The sequence below is a fragment of the Grammomys surdaster genome, unplaced genomic scaffold (genome assembly GCF_004785775.1).
Source record: "Grammomys surdaster isolate TR1022 unplaced genomic scaffold, NIH_TR_1.0 98, whole genome shotgun sequence".
In the NCBI taxonomy this organism is placed as follows: Eukaryota; Metazoa; Chordata; class Mammalia; order Rodentia; family Muridae; genus Grammomys; species Grammomys surdaster.
The window spans coordinates 6,891,187-6,898,096 of NW_021604577.1; positions in this window are offsets into that span (position 1 = coordinate 6,891,187).

Here is a 6,910-nt window from a genome sequence, read left to right on the forward strand (position 1 = left end):
ATCTGTTTTGCATGGCTGTATAGTGCGTGGATACAGGGTAAAATTCAGGCATAGCTTGTCTATGATAGATGTCTGTAGACAAATTTCATAGAATAAAGAAACAAACAAAAGCAGCTAGCACACTAAGAAAATACCTCATAAAGACTAGATGGGGTAAAGCAGCAATTTATAATGAAATGACAGAGAAAAGTGAGTGTCTCAGAAGCATCTCAGACACTTACTATAGACACAGGCTCAGTCTTGTCACAGAGGCCTGAAGCAGCATTTGTGTACTGTTACTGCATTTTACATTCCCTGCATCTCCCATGCATATTCAGTTTAAAACCACTGTTTTATAGAAATTACCCTATTTCATCCATTCTTTTGGGGAAATTATATCTGTATAGCGTTTATTTAGAGTTGATTGAAAATTCTGTTTTTCCAAAGCCAAGTCGAAATGTACCTTTGACATTTCTCACAATGCCACTTCAATACTTTTTAATCATTTCAGCCCTCTATGTGAATTCTGATCCTTCCTCTCTCTTTCGCTATAGGAACTTTACGGGAATAGACTGCTCTGTGAATTCCTACAGGGAAGAAGGCCACAACTGCTTGAATTCATTCTCTTTCTTCATAGATAGCCTCACATACTCTCCCTTCAATTTAGTTGAGCACTGTAGGAAAGTTACAAGGTAGTGATATTTCTCATGTCCCAAACAGCATTCAGAAATGTCTCTTACAAAGGAGTAAGCCTATGGGAAGTTACTCACACTTCCAACTTTTCTGCCAGAGGCAGTAGTCTTGAGAAATAGATTTTAAATCCTCTTATCTCAATTCAGATCATACAACAGCTAGAGAAGATCCTTCTCAATATGCTTTCACACCGAAAAGGCTCTGATGCCTCCTAAAATGTTATATTTAAATTCTTATGCTAAGCAAAATTGTTTTAAAGAAATGAGTTGAGCTAATTGACCAGAAAAAAAAATTCTTACTATTTATTTTGGGTGTGAATCTGGTAGAAAAAAACGAATACTGCTGTGTTTTATGAAAGTCTGTCGTGCAAATGCATTTCTCTCTCTTTGAGAAATATACTTCAGTGACTACCTGGGTCTTGCTATTGGTAGAAATTATCATGGATCTAAAGATGACAAATTCCTTTGATATTATCTTAATTGTGCTTTCAGTCTTTTTACTTTTTTCTATTTTATCAATTAAATTTACTATTGCTCTGTATCCAAATTGATTTATACATGTTTATTTTATCTATGAATATATGCTAGTACTTATGCCTTAACTTCTATATTTGATAATCACTTTAAACATTTGGTTTTACTTTATGTGCTTTGGCCAATATGTATGTTTGTACGACACACACTAGTTTGGTGACCTCACAGGCCAGAAGAGGGCGTTACTTCACCCTACAAAATATGTTCAAGTGAAAAACGATGATGGAGACTAGGGAAGCATGTAACCAAATATATAAAATTAAGTTTTAGTTAGTTTTGTTTTCTTTTAGTTAAAAATCAATCTGTTAAAATTTTGGTCCTATAGATTTTATATATAACTTAATAAAGAGAACTATGGCAAGAATTCCGAGGTTTGGTAATTATTCACTTAGTCCAATTTTAGAGAGCTTATTTCTTCCATTAGACCTGTATATTTTTGTTGGATATTTTCTTTATTTACATTTCAAATGTTATCCCCTTTTCTAGTTTCCCATCTGGAAACCCCCTATTTCACCCTCCCTCTGCTTCTGTGAGGTTGTGATCCCACCCACCCATTCACTCCCACCTCTCGGCCCTTGGATTCCCATGCACTGGGTCATTGACCCTTCATATGACCAAGACCTCTCCTCCCATTGATGCCCGACAAGGTCATCCTCTGCGACATATGCAGTTGGAGTCTTGGGTCCCTCCATGTGTACTCTTTGGAAGATCTGTCATATTGTGGTGTCTTATTACTAAAGACATCACTTCATAATTTAAAAGTCTAATATGAAATCAGATGACCAAATAAAACACTGATTTAAATAATCAACATAATAGTTTTAGGAGTAAACTATTGATAAGAGATTTATAGTTTCACATTTACACATGTAGCTTTATAAAATCCAAATTTAATTCACTTATTTCTGGTACTGATTTCTCATATATATATATATATATATATATATATATATACACACACACATATATATATATATTTAAATAATTATTAAGGCTACAATGTACTTCCACTAATTTTTGTTTATCAAAACAAAGTGCAGTGTTTCTATAGCAAACCCACTAAATATCTTAAAGCTTGTCATTTAAATTCCAAAAGACACAAAGTAATTTATCTTGTGAAATCATTTCTTTTCATCTGTCAGCTGATGGCTACATTGTTTTTTAACTTTTTTGAAAACAATGCAGAAGGAAACTTTACAGCGGTCTCCTTGATTTCTTTAATGGCCATTCACACATTAGTTTCAGACAACAGTATTCTGAATAGCCATTGCTTTTTGTGTGCTTTGCCATTCCAATGGTATTTATAGTGAGAAAAGGTGATGCTTAAAGATTAAATATATACACATAAACACACACACACATGTTTCACATTTGGAAAAATAGCAGTCCTTCAAGAAACTGAATTATGTTTGTTTACTAATAATTCTTCAATCTTGCTGTTTGTCTTCCTTTGGGCCAGCTGTCTATAGACCTCAGTATGTTTGGAGGATGTCCAGTATTTGGATGCTGTACCCATTAATCATGTTAATGTGATATAGGCATTCAAGCTTTGAGCTTCCCAACAACTAATGATACAGCAATATGTTTCAGACACATTGAAAATACAAATAAATGTATGTATATCAAATAAGAAATTTGTGTCTAAATTAAAGCTTACGAATCATTAAGATTTTTTTAGTTATTTTCAAGAGTTTATATAATAAACTGAATTCTATATGAGAAAATAAAGAAACCAGTGCAAGATTGAAAAAAAAAACCTCTATGACTAGTAGACATTATTTGAAAGCAGTTGGAGCTGTATGCCTTCACATGCAATTCTCTGATCAAATTGGTATACCAATACCAAAATGGCTAAAAATGTAAGTTCTGAGATATTTTTGACAAGAGTTTTGTCAAACACATTTATTCTGTGAAGCAGAAATTCTATTTATGAAAGAAGTTAGTTTATATTGCAAAACACAAAACCAACTGGAAATTCATGGTTATGGTTTTGTTCATGAACATTCTGGGTGATGAAAGAGATACAATATGAGTATTTTGCAACTCCATCTAATGTGGAAACTGGTATCCAAGACAAAGATACAAATGTTTAAGTGATGTTTTCAAAGGAAACATATAAAATCATTATATTGCTTTAAAATGATAACTAGTTCCATTAAGCAAGAAAAGAACAGAAATTATAAGCACTGAAAAGTAATAGAAAGTGTAGGATTGTAGTAAAATAATATTAAATATCTAGATATCAGAATACAAATAAATTGTGCAAAGCTGTCAAACATTAACATGTGAATCATGCAATTAATACAAAGTAGTAATATTTATATATATTTAAGTGAAACTGTAAATTGATTTGTGAATCAATTTGGGAATCTTACAATCCTTTTAGGTAATATTAGGCCAATCTAGGGAACATCAAGGAACATCTAAGCAATATTTCAGGATTCATGAATAAGATTAAAATTGTACAAGTCATAATTAGAAGCACAGAAATGATGGATAATTAGGTTATCTTTCTACTCTTATAAATAGCCCCATGTTGGGCATATTTATTGAGTACTAAATGATTATTAGTGACCATAAAATTGAACAAATACATTATATGTATTCTTTAAGAAAGTCGCTTTTAGTTGTATGGTACTAAATCTGAAGAAAATAAAATTTATATTATAGTCATAGTTTAAGATATGTAAACTCCCCAAAAGGGAAGTCCTAACTTTATTTATTTGATATAAATGGTGTTTAATATGTACATGATTTGGCAAATGAGTAGCCAAAATCTAGATAGATTTACGTTTACAAAATAAAGCTTAATGTTTACACAGTTAACTAGATGCAGACAATATTTGACAGGAATATAATTGAATACCAACTTTGAGACTTTTTTCTTTTCAGATATTAAGAACTACTTGTGTTGGTTTTTTTTAAATCACAGTTGTAATGTGAACAATTTATCTGCAAATATGCAAATATGAAGTTTGTACTGAGAATCACAGATCATCTTTCTACCATATATGGAAAAATTGTGGAAGCAGATCCTTCCTCTGACTGAGCTATGGACCTTTGACAAATCACTGGGAGTTTGTATAGCTTTTAAGAGGATAAAAATTTAAAACTAGACGAACAGTGCAATGTGTAGATGTGTTTCCTATGCATAAGAGCTTGGCTATCAATACTACATAAATGAAAATAAAATCTTCAATACAATGATCCCTCGTTTCTCTCTCTCTCTTTCCCTCTCTCTCACTGGAGAACTTTGCTTTGTAGTCCGAGATGTCCTAGAATACTCTCTTTTCCCCAGGTTTGTCTTGTATCTGCAATCATCATTACTTTAACTAAAAATGGAATGCAATTACAGGCATGACTCACAGTGTTCATCCTCCTCTTTGTCTTGGTTAGCCAGTGTTTCTGTGCATACTTTCATTTTTCTAGCTTAATAAGTGATATTTCTTATTTAATGTTTACGAACCGCACAGAGTAAAGAGACACATAATATTCCACGGTTATTGTGTTAAATGAATTAAACTTATACCACCATCTATAAACATTTCAACAAAATGAGCTAGTCATGAAGGACGGATGCCCCCTTTTCACATTTTAGTATTAGAAATTGATGTGGGTCATGGTATATTAAAATGATTTATGTATCTCATTAAATATAGCTATGATATTACATTTTTTATAAGAAGATCAATTCATTGTAGACAAATTTGTACTGTGGAAGATTTAGAGTCTCTATAACATTTCTTAAGTATTTAAGTATTTCTGCTCTAAATATAATTAGAAGACCACATCATGATATTTGTTGAAATGACAAACAGTTTTTTAAGCATCATTGGCATAAATTAAAGAAATTTAAGGAAAAGTTAAAAAGGCTATTTAAAATAAATTAACAATAAAAATTCTAATCCAGAAAAAAAAACTTGCTTTGGTAAAATACTACTTCAAATCATTTTTAAATGTCCTTCTTTTTCTTTTGCTTGAAAACTTCAATTTTTCTGTAGTCATTTTGAACAATGCAGATATTTCACAAGAGTATTTTCATTGTATATAAAAGCATAGTTATATGTATTATATTGTATCTATTCCTTAGACTATTTTGAATAAATATGTAATTTGATCATTCTGTGATGGTTGTGCATATGCTTGGCTCAGGGAGTGGCCCTATTATGAGGGGGCCCTGTTGGAGTAGGTGTGCCACTGTGGGAGCAGGCTTTAATACCCTCATACTTGCTGCCAGGAAGCAAGTCTTCCCCTAGCAGCCTTCAGATGAAGATGTAGAACTCTCAGCTCCTCCTGCACCATGCTATCCTGGATGCTGCCATACACTCACCTTGGTGATACTGGATGAACCTCTGAACCTATAAGCCACCCCCAATAAAACGTTGTTCTTTATAAGACTTGCCTTGATATGGTGTCTTTTCACAGCAGTAAAACCCATGTAAAAATAAATTTGTTGACTTTCATTTTATGACATAAATCATGTGTTCAAATGAATTTTTAAGAGATGTGACCACATGAAGCTCAAGAAGAAGAAAGACCAAAAGGTGAGTGCTTCTGTTCTTCTTAGAAAGGGAGAAAATACTCATGGGATCAAATCCATAGACAAAGTGTGGAACAGAGACTGAAAGAAAGGCCATCCAGAGACTGCCTCTCCCTGCCATGGATTCATCCCATAATAGTCACCAAATGCATCGACTACTGTGGATGACAAAAAGCATGCTGACAGGAGCCTGGTATAGCTGTCTCCTGAGAGGCTCTGCGAGAGCCTGACAAATACAGAGGTGAATGCTCACAACCAACCAACCACTGAACTGAGTGTGCAGCCCCTGATGTAGGAGCTGGAGAAGGGACTGAAGGAGCTGAGAGGTTTTGCAGCCCTAAGGGGGAAGCAATAGTATCAACTGGCCAGATTCCCCAGAGCCCCCAGGGACTTTTGTGATCCATATATGTATCATACACAGTTAATATCTTCTAGTCCATTTGAACGACTGTAGCTTTTATACCGTATATGCATGCTACTATATCAGAATATTAAATATGATTTTAGATAATAACTTTGGAATTATGGCAAGTGATGAAGCTATGATTACATACTTTCTGACATACATGATTTAATTTGAAGTAACACAACAAAATAAAAACACAAATTACTTCATTGGATGCCGGGAGCCAAACCCAGGAAACTACCTGCTCTCCTAAGAGAACCTAGGAAGTTACCTGCTGTTCTAGAAAGCCTAGTCAGTACAAGGTTAAGAAAGGACATTCACAGGTTTCAGGTCCCAGGAACTTAAAGAACTTCTGGCATTTCCTAGGAGCTGGTTATTACAATGGGATGGTCTAGGCCAATAAGCATATGGTGTAGGGCAATAAGCATATGACAGTGGTATGGTCTAGGGCAATAGCATTCAATAGTGGGATAGCTCTAAGCAATGACCCTCACCCAAACTTCCTGGTTTGGTGTGTCTTTATAACCTTCACCCGAAATTAAAGATTCAGAGCTTGATCAGATCTCCAGACTTGCTCTCATTCCTTGTGTCTCTTGTCCCTTCCTTCTTTTGCCCCCTTCCCTTAGGTCTCATTGAATCCCCCCAGGCCGGGGCAATTTGAGATGTATTTATTTAGTTATATAGCATACCACAGAAATTTTACCACTAAACAATGCATGATGGTACATGCCTCCAATCTCAAAGTTTCAGACATAGTAG